This window comes from Erpetoichthys calabaricus, chromosome 6 (genome assembly GCF_900747795.2).
Source record: "Erpetoichthys calabaricus chromosome 6, fErpCal1.3, whole genome shotgun sequence".
NCBI classification, from domain to species: domain Eukaryota; kingdom Metazoa; phylum Chordata; class Cladistia; order Polypteriformes; family Polypteridae; genus Erpetoichthys; species Erpetoichthys calabaricus.
Genome location: NC_041399.2, coordinates 189306681 through 189319064, shown reverse-complemented (window position 1 = coordinate 189319064; position 12384 = coordinate 189306681). Strand labels below are relative to the sequence as shown.

The 12384-nt window shown below is 37.9% G+C and overlaps 1 long non-coding RNA gene across 1 annotated transcript in view; it reads left to right on the top strand.

The window, feature by feature from the left end:
- The window catches only part of LOC127528476 (uncharacterized), a 54458-nt gene that overhangs the window by 2436 nt on the left and 39638 nt on the right, over nucleotides 1-12384 (top strand). The gene's annotated exons all lie outside the window — the stretch shown is intronic.

The following is a 12384-nucleotide window of genomic DNA, read 5'->3' as shown; positions in this document are numbered from 1 at the left end:
CATCCACTTGGCTGTGGGAGGAAGGGGGTGTTGCAAAGAAAGGAAAAAAAAATCTCCCTGACCTATTGAATTAATGACAGGCACTTAAAGTCTTAAAAAGGACTTTTTTCTTCTTGTTGAAATGTGTGATTGTGGGATTCATCTCTGTTTTCATAAAACAGTTGAAATATTTTAATAGTAAAGCAAAATGTAAAATATCTTTTTAGAGATATTAGCTTCCACAAGTTATTTTTTTAAAAGTGTGACATGTTTATAGATTTTAGAAGTTATTACATTTGTGCTACTGTTTGCAATAATCTGTATTATTCATAGGGAATCTGTTTATTTTTATATTGATTATTATTAGTATTACTTTCATTTACTTCACTCAAAGTAACACAAATAGCACATCATTAGTGAGAGTTTACTTAGGAATTAAATTACTCACTCTGTTTTAGGTGTTTGTACAGGAATGTGTAGTATTTTGAATAAAACAGAAATTTAAAAATGAAATGTCCTTAAGGAGTTTCATCCTAAATTATCATATGTTGTCTATTTTTGTAAAGTTTATTATATACACCCTAGATTTTTTTATCATTTTTGTCTTTATATTTTTTTTTGTTTGTTTTCTGAATTAGTGTGTCAGTACAAAATAGTACATTTCCAAACATTAATTTAAAAAAATGTGATGTTGCTGAGAAATGCTAACTTTTTGTTACAAAGGTAAGATATTAAGTAATGGTCCACTTCGCAGATCAAAATCGGATGACTTTGTAGGTCTCCAGCCCAATGCAGTATTAAATCAAGGTAATAAACAGGTGCTAATGATCAATTACATAATGGCTTTACTAAACCAAACTGATGACCTGAAGCAGAAATGGGGTGTAGAAAATATCAAACCAGGAAAAGGACAACCAGACTAAAAAGTGAGCGTGGCAGATGGAACAGTTTAACCTTCCAGTCATCATTCTTACACCATTGCAAGACAAGTCAAGCAAAATTACACCTTTTATTAGCTAACTAAAAAAGATTACAATATGCAAGCTTTCGAGGCAACTCAGTCCCCTTCTTCAGGCAAGATCAAGAGTAAGCTTAGCAACATGAGACAAAGTGGTCATCCTGCACCAACAAGGTCTCTTCCAAACAAACAGGAGTTTCAAGATGTACAAGGAAAGGCTGAGGATTATAAATGCTGTGGTCAAGTGCAGCATATGAGAGATACTATATGTCAATCTGACACCCCTTCAAAATCATTTGCTATCAGCTCCGAGCTGTTAGAAATCACTGGATCTCAAGTGCACCTCTCTATAGTCTGGAGAGGTCTTGTCAAAAGTTGTCTTCCTGGAAGAGAGGCTGCTCAAAAAACTTTCCTTCCTGTTTGAAACCAAGCCAAGAGACTCAACTATACACAAAAACAACAGGACTGAATTGCAAGTACTTTGGAATGATGAGTCCATATTTTTGTCTTTGACAGTTTGTCTGAAGAAGAGATGAAGAGCACTACATTAATGAACGTCTGCAGCATTGCAGGTCTGGAGTTGCTTTACATCAGAACTAATGGAATATTTGATGTTGAGATGTACAATCAGATTTCACAGTACCATCAGGAAGGTGTTTGATCACCTTTAATCTGCAGCAGGGCGATGACTTCTCAAACATGCCCAAGTGTCATCTTCAGCAAAAAGAATAACAAGAATTTTTTACAACAGATAGTATAGCCACAGAGCTCTGATATTTAAGTAGGTATTTCTGACCATGCAACATGTGCAGTAACTGGCATCAAGAACTTATGAAATACACCTATTAGTAAACCTTATTCTGCAGAAATGACAAACATTTAGAAGTGATGTCTCACTGAATAACTCACGCTGACTTGACAGTTACAGTATAGTCAGGAGGTTAATGTCAGCATAGTGATAATCTCTAGACTTTGCTGAGCTGTTCTCCCTCCTTCCCATTTACATCACACATCCTTTTAAGTCACATAACTACGAATGTGCTGTACAGTTTGGTCTTTCCTGTCCTGGAATCAAAACCACTGGGAATTTTTTGTAACTGAAAGTGTTCTGCTTCATTCTTTAAAGTTGTACTGATGTCCCAACATCCACTGCTCCCCAGTTGTCTACAAAATTAATTACTACCGTAATGTATTTTCTGAGATTGGTGAACAAGGCACATGCTCACAAAGTGTGTAGTTGATTGCAACCACTCTAAACGGCGCTTACTGTAAACATTGTTTGATGGTGGTGATGTGGTTATGGTGTGGGAGTTTGAATGTGGATCAACATACACATGTAATGTCTGTAACTTTGGACTGATATTTAGGAGTTTTCCACTGGTAAAACACAACAGATTACTCTTGTGATTTATCATTAGGGGACAAAAGATGATTAACACCTACAATGGATTCTTTCCAGCCAAATTAGCCAAGACAGGCATGAAATGGTCTACCAGCACTTCTTTGAAAAGATAAGTCTTGACAAGAAATGTTCCCAGTAACTCTTTGGCTAGGGCAGTTGACGACTTAATGGCTTAAGAGCAGTCTGGCAGTCCTTCCAGTTGTATTACTGTCATCGTCATGTCTAGCATATTGTTATGGTTTTTGGAGCACTAATGTATTTAGTCAGCTCTGTATAGATCTTCTTGAAGTGACCGTACAGTAACCGTGCACAGCTGTAATATGCACAACTTTCTTCTCTTCTGGCCAGGTTTTAGAGAAGTCATGAACCCCCACAGTGAATACCACAAACCCCACGCAACATTTATATAGATGCTAAATAAATCTCTGTCATCAGTGTCTAAATCAATATTAATTTAATAAACCTCACACATTGAGGTAATTTTTATGGATTACAAAGCACAGCAGTGAGAATGTCAGGGCAATCTTTGATTTAGCTCTTACTGAGGCTGCTGCTATAGTTAGTTATTGGAAGGATTTTGCTTAATTACCATATCTGGAATATTTCATAAATATTGTGTGATTTGTTTTAAATACAGCATATCTATACATATAAAAGCCAAAGCCCTCACTGACTCATCACTAATTCTCCCACTTTCCATATAGGTGGGAAGCTGAAATTTTCCATGCTCATTCCTTGCAGTGTACTTACAAAAGTTAGGTATGTTTCATGTCCTATTGCAACACCCAAGGGGGGAAACGGGTGTACCCCCTAAACTGTATATATAGATAGGGGAAACCCCTCCTCACTATTTCTGCTACTTCGAATATATGTAGGAAGCCCAAATTTCCCATGCTCATCCTTTACACTGTACTTACAAACATTAAGTACTAGACAAAGAGCCCGTTTCGACAACGTAAGATGAAACGGGCACAAGTTTGTGTCAGCAGTGTATTTAGAACAAATGATAAGTAACGAAGAAGTTGTTTTGTAATGATTGTAGTCCGCTTTACTCATTACTGTACAGGCTTATATTGTTAGTTGATGAATGTTCCAGGCCTATTGTATAATATTGAATGATGAATGTTCCAGTACAATATGGAATAGTAATAAGTATAAGAACCACAAACCTGATGTAGGTGTATTGAATGAATGCGTAATTGAATCAGAATGCGTAATTAGGCCTCGAGCTGTAGTCGAAATCACCTTTCAGACCTCTAGAGCTTTAATCGAAGTAGCCTTTCTCTTTGAATTTTTGCGGCTGTAAATCCGCTGCCTGCCGCGATGTTGGGGTTGGATGTCAGTCTCGTAAGGTTTTTCGGACGGCTGCGCAGAAGGTGACTGCGCATTCGGCTTCGGACGTGCGCAGAAGGAGACTGCGCATTCGGCTTTGGATGGATGTGAGTGAGTGAATTCGTTACACTGTGCCCTGTAACGAACTTTCGAAAGTAACATCTTCTTTTTGGCGGTTCTCACCATTATGCCGCAAGGAACTTCCAGAACTGATCTCTCCTTTTTCCGGTTCCATTCCTTATTTCCATTAACAGACACTTTATTTCACTGCAGAGACGCACAAGGGCCGCCCCCCAGTCCCCCTTCCTTTTTCTGCATGGCCGCCGTCTGCGCCCAATTCAAACGCCTCCAATTTCCAGTAAGGGTCTGCTTCACTATGAAAATAAATAAGTCACAGGGCCATACTCTAAAAAAGATTGCATTGACTTGACACAAGATTGCTTCTCACATGGCCAACTGTACGTTGCATGCTTAAGAGTAAGCTCAGCAGACAGCTTGGTCATTTTACAGCCCGAGGGCAGAACTGCAAACGTCATTTACAAAAAGATCTTTACATCCTAAAAAATGTGCATTTCTTATACACAACATTTAAAACCATAAATTGAACTCTTTACAATCATCAAATTCACTCTCAATACTAAAATAGGCCTACGACAATTACATTGACAATCATGTTACATTATTTTTAAAATGTTTCCTTTTCTTTTTCATAACTTCTTTAACACACTACTTCTCCGCTGTGAAGCGTGAGTATTTTGCTAGTACTATATACAGTACATCGGATATATGAAATACCTGTAATAATAAGAGGAGCACAATCCTGAACCAAGAAATAATGCCTAAGGAAGCCAAATGTAAATAACCTATGGTGGTATGTAGAAAAGGAAGAACATAACGGAACACAACACCATGCCACACCTCCAGACTGATGTGAGTTAAAAGGCAGGTGATTTACTTTTCTGAAAGTGAGTAATGTCACCAGGAAACAGGAGGTCTTTAGAGGGAACAGCCAAAAACATGTTTGATTTTGATTTTAGTCATGGGAATGCAGGATGTGAGTGCATGAGAACTGACAACCAATGAATGTTCATTCAGAGGTAAAATGGTTATAAATGCAGATGTTTTGGACCTCATAAAACAGAATAGAGCTTATCTGTCTGATGTCTCATGTTTAAAGTACTACAACAGAATGGAAAAAACCACAATAGACCTGAACTCACAGTACCAGCTAACTATTTGTACAGCACTGGCCCCATCAGGCAGCACACCATACAAAAAGGGGTGAACACGACTGTGCTGGAAAGTAGTCACACAATTACTAAATATGACATGTTGGATGATTTTTAGTTTTGTAAATTGACATGGTCCAGTAACGAGCAACTGTAGTCGGCAAGTCTAAAATACCCAGTTGACTAGAAATTAAACTCCTGGGATAGCCTGCTCACCTCAGAAATGCTGCTGCTGTCTCTTTTTTTAACCTCTCCCACTGTTGGCCTCTTTCTACCATTACTACGTTTTTGTCCTAAATTCCCTATGTCTGACACACAAACACCATTCTAGAATTTCCTCTAACTGGTCCTGAGGTCCCTGCAACAAATTGCCCAAAGTTGCCCTTAAACAGATGAATCTTCATGGCTGTCTGTCTGAAAGAGACAATATCTTTTCACTCAGCCCACAATCCACAGTCTGAAATTTTGTGCTGCCCCTTATGATATGAAGGTTTGTCACTGATTTCATGATACTTCCCACCATTAGAAGCTCAACATGATCCCACTTTTGTTTACCTGGAACCATATGCTCTCTAGCAAGCTTTCTAACAAGTGGGACGAGTCGTGTAATAAACCGCCAAAGAAAAAGAGAGAACCACCGAGTTAAATGTATAAATAGTCCTATGGATAACAATTTGAGATTGAAGGAGCCAAGGTGGAGAGTAGACCCTATCATGCTTGGTACTCTAGAAATAAAACAAGACGAGGCATCTGTTTGGAAGAAAGGTTCCCTCTAGCAGTTTACAGTTCAGCCAGACTCTGTTTTTTGAGAATGAAAGACAATGGAACTCCCAATGGCACAGCATTGCCAGGCTGAAGGTTGGCATCACAAGGACTTGAAAGCATCCAGCCAATAAGAGTGTAATATAATGTTACTTTTTAATCTAACATGCACATTTTTGAAAATAAAATGAAAAAATATGAGTATTTAGAGAAAAACCTACAGAATGAAAATGCAACTCTACACAGACAGTGATTCAAACCAAAATTTCCTTGGAAATGTGAGTGAGCAGAGCAGACCAGTACAGCACAATGTTTCCCAATTTAGTAGAGCTTATTAAAATCTTTAATAGCTGCAAATAACTTACACATTTATGAAAATGTGAAGTACCTGGAGAAGCTGGAGTTATGAATAATGTCTAACTATGGCAATGTCCTTATATTCAGAGAGAGAGATTTCTGTCCAATATGCTCTTTGGGGGTTAGTAAGGGCCCTTCCAAGCTGATGATTAGGCCTTTAAAATGGTATAACCAGTAAAACACCAGACCCATATTAAGAAGTCTCACTGATTTATATAGAAACCACATAAATAATGCAGTTGCCCTTTTGCTAAAACCTTTTCAAATGAACCCAGGGGTCCTTTGTTTAGTGTAGCAGTTCTCAAATTGTGGGGCGCGCCCCCGAAGTAACAAAAAAGGGGGCGCGAATGTTGCCATATGTGGTGTAATTTTGTGGTGTAATTTCTCTATTTGTAGGGAAATTTTAAACTTGTAGCGGGTGTATCGGCAGCAAAAAAATATAGGAATCAATTTTATTAGGGTTTCAAAAAAACATTAGGGGGGGCGCGATTAAAACTGTTATGAAAACTCGGGTCACAAATACTTAAAGGTTGAGAAACGCTGGTTTAGTGCATGAGCATGTGGATTATCATGGACTTCTACCCATGTCAGGGTTGGTTCCTACATAGTACTCAGTGTTGCCAGGGTAGACATTGGCTCACCAAAATCCAGAACAGAATAAAATGAATAAAAATGAATAGGAGAAGATTTAGTACTATCAAAAGTAATCCCTCAATTTAAATGCAAATAAAATATGTGGTATATATTAAGGGGATTTCCCTCGGTTATGCTCTTTATTTATTTATGTAAGCCTGATGCATTTCTAATCTTTGATACACAATGAGGATGCTTTAAAAATACAGGAATCTTAAAGAGCAGCTACTGTGTCAGACTCATTCCAGGGTTTGAGTTAAGAAACTGCAAGAATTCACACAAAAAACCCAGGAGGTAGGTTGGCATAGAAGTTAGTGCTACAAATTCACAGCTCCTGGAGATTGCTCTTAAATTCCAACACAGTCAATCTCCTTTGCCTTCCTGGGTTTTCTCCAGGTAGTTTGGTTTCCTCGCTTATCCCACAGATGTATGTGTGTGGTGATTATTTTGAGTGTGTTTCTGGGCAAATGTACTTCATCTGTGATAGGCAACTGTCCCGTCCAGGATGGATTCTTGCCTTGCCTCCTGTTACCATGTATTTTAATTTCGGTTCTGTGTAGAGCAGCATTTATTTTGTAATTATTTTTCATTCTTACGTTAGGTTTCCTTATGTTTGTGTTTAACATAACTTTGGCACTATTTTGTTTTCATTTTTTTCCGCTAGCATCAACATTTTATCCATCCATTATCCAACCCGCTATATCCTAACTACAGGGTCACGGGGGTCTGCTGGAGCCAATATCAACATTTTAGGATTTCTTTAATTGGCACGGCCATATTATTGTTGGTACCTGTGAAGAGAGAGGTCCATGGCAATGCACAATTTTAAAGAAATACAGAGCACTAGGTTTTTGGAGGAGTGTGGATGTGTGTAGTAGCAAGACAACGTGGCTTCAGACGTTGATGGGGTGATCGGCTGATCCCACATTCATGTGTGGTTCAGTTTATTGTCTCATTAGTGCTCTGGAGTTGGTAATCAGTACATCTTCATTCCAAGCAGTATAAAGGATACCTGAGCAGGAAAACAGGGGAATCAAAATGAAAGTAAAAGAAAGAAAGAAAGAAAGAAAGAAAGAAGAAGAAAGAAAGAAGAGAAAGAAAGAAAGAAGAAGAAAGAAAGAAAGAAAGAGAAGAAAGAAAGAGGGAAAGAAAGAAAGAAAGAAAGAAATCAAGAAGAAAGATGAGAAAGTGGGAGGCAGGATCTTTGCAAAGCCGGTGCTATAGAATGAAGATAGGTGGTCGGATTTGGCCACGACAGGAGCGCATGGCCAATATTTCCTGATGTGAACAGGAAGTAGGAGCGACTCAGCACTCCAAGTGGGCTCCTGCCTTAAGGCTGTGTGGTGATGACAGACAGGAGACTGAAAAGGGCTTATGGGGTACCCTGCAGGTGCTGAAAGAAGTCAGCAAGGGACACGAGTCGGGCTTGGGGCACCCCAGTGGTGACCAAATGAAGTGGCTGGGATGCAAGTCCTTGAGAAGGTGGACTCGCGCCCATTACAGCATACAAAAAAATCTAAACCTGAAACAGGTTTATTATGCCCTGGCGAGGAAGAACTTCTCATAATGCTATTCTAAATGTGGTTCGATAAATTTCAATCTAATGGTAGTCTGAAGGACATGTTTGTTTGACCACTGAGAACTGTCAAATCATCAGAAAATATCAAATGGCAGAGACAAATTCTAGAACTTTAGGCACATGGTCAGTCAGTAGCATTTTAATTTCAGACTGGACTGCTCATCAAGTTCTTTTTCAAGGTTTATCTTATCATCTGTATAAAATAGGAATCACTCTTATTTTTTAAAAGAATAATTTAGCTTTGTCATTCAATTTTAGTGCTCTGTTTATTGAATTGTTAAATGAAAACCTGTATATGCCAAACAATTTTCACACTCATTTAGAAGAATGTGTTGTTAACAGTGGGGCTAATTTAAAAAATGTTATTGAAAACGTTATGTAAAACAAAGTAAATAAACTGCATCAATTAATTATTTTTTGACTTTATTCCTTTATCAGCACAATTAGTCAGTTGGCTAAGTTACACGGCCATTCATGCTGTCCTTTGAAAAATTATTATATCCTTGTGCTACACCCACTACAAGCAATTTATTTCTCTCAGTTTTAATAAATCTAACAATAAGCGCATTTACACTAGCAATGAAATACCGCAGGAATCTATTCCATTTTGAATGATTATTATTGTTTTATTAACAATATGTTTACCAGATCTGGAAGTGCTGCCTCGTGTACCTGTACACTGAAGATGGTGACACTGATGAGACCTGAATATTCATACATGTACAGGGCCACCTCCTGTACATTTAAACAAGGATTGCTGAACAATACCAAAGTGGCTAGGAGATGGGTTTAGTAGGAAATGACATGTCAAACTGATGGCTTTTTTAAATGCAACATGTAGATAATGCTTCATACCAGCATTTCTCGCATTCCTGAAGCATGTGGTTTGTAAATGTGAATTCATTTTATCGGAGATGGCCTTTCAAAACATCATTTTTGTCAGAGTTGGACTGAATTTCCCCTTTAACACCTTTGTGTGTCTGATAACCTTTTCCGCCAGAAGCAGAGTTTCTACCCCTCTCCAGTTCGGCTTTCTCTTACAGGCCCTGTTTGTTGTATAAGATGTTTTGTAAATTGTATCCGCATAAGATAACTTTATAGGCTCCTAACAACGTATTAAGGAAGGCCTTCTTCTTTGTCTTCTCCTATGAATATGAATATTATTATTATTATCATCATCTTTGTGGTGTATTGAATCAGTAATCAAATGGATAATTGCTACACTAATCAGGTTTTATTTGAGTGTTTTAGCTCTTCTTAAATACATGAGTTTTATTTTTAGAACAGGAATTCTGTGCTAGAATGTCTGATAACCTCTACTGCCAGAAATAGACTTTCTTCCCCTCTCCAGTTCTACTTTCTCTTACAAAGCATATTCTTGTGTAAAATGTTTTCTAAGTTGCATCGGCATAGGTCCAAATTTATAAGCTCGTAACGAAAGTAACAAGGAAGGCATATATGCCATTAGGATAATCATTTGCTGCATAATGCAATTTTCTACCTTATTATGGTCTTGTCCTTCTTCTTCCACTTCTTCTTCTTCTTCTTATTAATATTATTATCATCTTTCTGGTGAAGGCTTAACAATAGTATCAGAAAATCACAAAACATCATCAGGATTTCTAAGGAAACACCTTCATGAGTGCGGCTTGGGGTGTTGTAAAATTGTGAACTTGTACTCCTTGCTGGGTGTGGGTGTTGGACACTTCAAAACTACTTGTCATGTTCTATTCCAGGGTAAGACAAATTCTTATCTTGTCAGACGTTTAATGTAATTCCTAGGAGTATTTTGGAGAAGCTTGATAAATATGGGCACTGGTCCTGGTATCAACATTTTTCATTTCACTCATGAATATTATTACCCTGCAGATGGCCTGAGCAGGTTTGAAGATGGCTGGATTCTAACTTTTTGTTAATTTCTGCAGAACATACAGATCTGAAGCCTTAATTCTCAATTTCATTATTGTACTGGATCAGTAATCAAATGGCTAATTGCTACACTAATCAGGTTTTATCTGAGTGTTTAGCTCTTCTCAAAGACATGACCTGTATTCTTACAGCAGTAATTCTGTGCTCGTACTTTACTAATAATGTTCTCAAGATCTTGGGTATTCATCAGCAAACTCTTCTTAAGAGTTCTTGTGAACACTGCCATCATTCACCATAGCTCATCAAAACTTCATGGCATCCATGACAGCTCTACTTGACCCATTCTTTTTTTCTTTTCCACAAACCAAACTTTCCCTTTCAAGTATTCACTTTATAAGGGAGGTGAATGTGTTCTGAATGTGGCTAATTAAATGAAAACAAATGCATCCTGTTAGCTAGCACACTGCTGCCACTAGAATACTCTGGTGTATAGTTTAAAATTAAAATGATTGAAAAGATCTTAAATTTACACTTATCCTATAAAACTTATTAACACTTATCCTATAATCTGTCTCAGCCTCTTGGGCTAAGATGCTGTTCCTGCATTGAAGGTAAAGTATAAATATGTTATATACTTCTAATTCTAAATTATGGCATCCTTTCCTTTAATTTTACGCAGATTATGCTAGTATGTTGCCTTTTTAATTTGCCAGACTATAAGAATTAGTTTTAATACTGGAAGGCATAGAGACTCAGTGGTTAGTGATACTGCCTCACATTCTCAGGTCTGGGTTCAAATCCTGGGCCCAGTCACTGTCTGTGCGGAGTTTTCTCCAGATAGTCCTCCATATTTCTAAGACAAACATTTTAGGTTTGAATGGTAACTCTAAAATGGCCATGTATGAATGCCTAGTAATGGACAGGCCTCAGGTCCTTTGTTTTTCCATGTTCCCTATGAACCTATAATGGAATAAACAGATGCAGAAGATGAACAGATAAACAGGTGGATTTATTATTGAACTCTCCATAGTGGTGGATGTGGTGGACTGTCAATAGTGCCATTGGTAAAGCATGTCATAAATAATTTGGCTCAAATAGAAGCTGTCTGTTTTAGAAGATCTTATACATAAGGAGCATGTGGCTGATTAACTGTAGTATGTCGAAAACAAAACAAGGTGCCCTTGTCAAGCATGAAAATATTTATACTTGAATAAACTGTGACCTGTAGGGGAATCCCTTGAGCAGTCAATGAACCTTGATAACTAGGCAGAGGCCAAATCAAATAAAGGAAAATGGATTTATCACAAAAAATGATAACAAACAAGAAGGTAAAGGAGACCTGACTACAAAATAATGCACAAAATAAATTCCCTGCAGCCACGCTCAACTTAACTTAATTCAGATTTCTTTGCTTTTTAATCCATGTGACACCTTTAGCACTTTCCCACCAAGTCAGCACCTTGCAATTCTTTCTCCTTCTTCCTTACACTTCTTCTCTACTCTCTAAATCTTTTTTTAGTCATGCCAGTTGACACCTTGTCCTCAACAAATGTCCTGAAGGGCCATGTCTGGAAGAGGCCTGACTAGAAAATGCATATCTGCTGGAGTATGTGTATTTCCCCTTGGGATTAATAAAGCATCTATCTATCTATCTATCTATCTATCTATCTATCTATCTATCTATCTATCTATCTATCTATCTATCTATCTATCTATCTATCTATCTATCTATCTATCTATCTATCTATCTATCTATCTATCTATCTATCTATCTATATCAAGACAGATCTGCAGACTACTTGTGGGGTCAAAAATGACCTAGAGAATACTTGAAAACGTCCTCCTTGAACTCTACCCTGCAGTCCCATAAGTAATGCCACATCTCCATTAAAGGGCCTAACCACCCCAGGACATTTCCATAATGGGGATTAGGGAGCCACATATTGGGTGGCGGGACTCTCAATTTACAGACTTTTTCCTTTTATCCCTTTCTCCTTTACCCAAATGTTTCCGCAAGGAGTAATGAAGACATTGCATCATCAATTAGATCAGGGTACAGTGCCCCCTGTTGGTGGCCCTTATTTCATTAACAATGTTGCCACTACTAGTGTGCTTACCACCAAGGTATCGTATAGCCATGCTCTAGTCGTGTCCTACTACATCTTGCCTGCAGTTGCGGTTTCAATTTGGCCTTCTGTTATAACATGTTTACTTTTGTTATGATCAGACTTGTCAAATGACATGTGTGACCTCCTACACACAATTGTGATTGTAGGACATTATC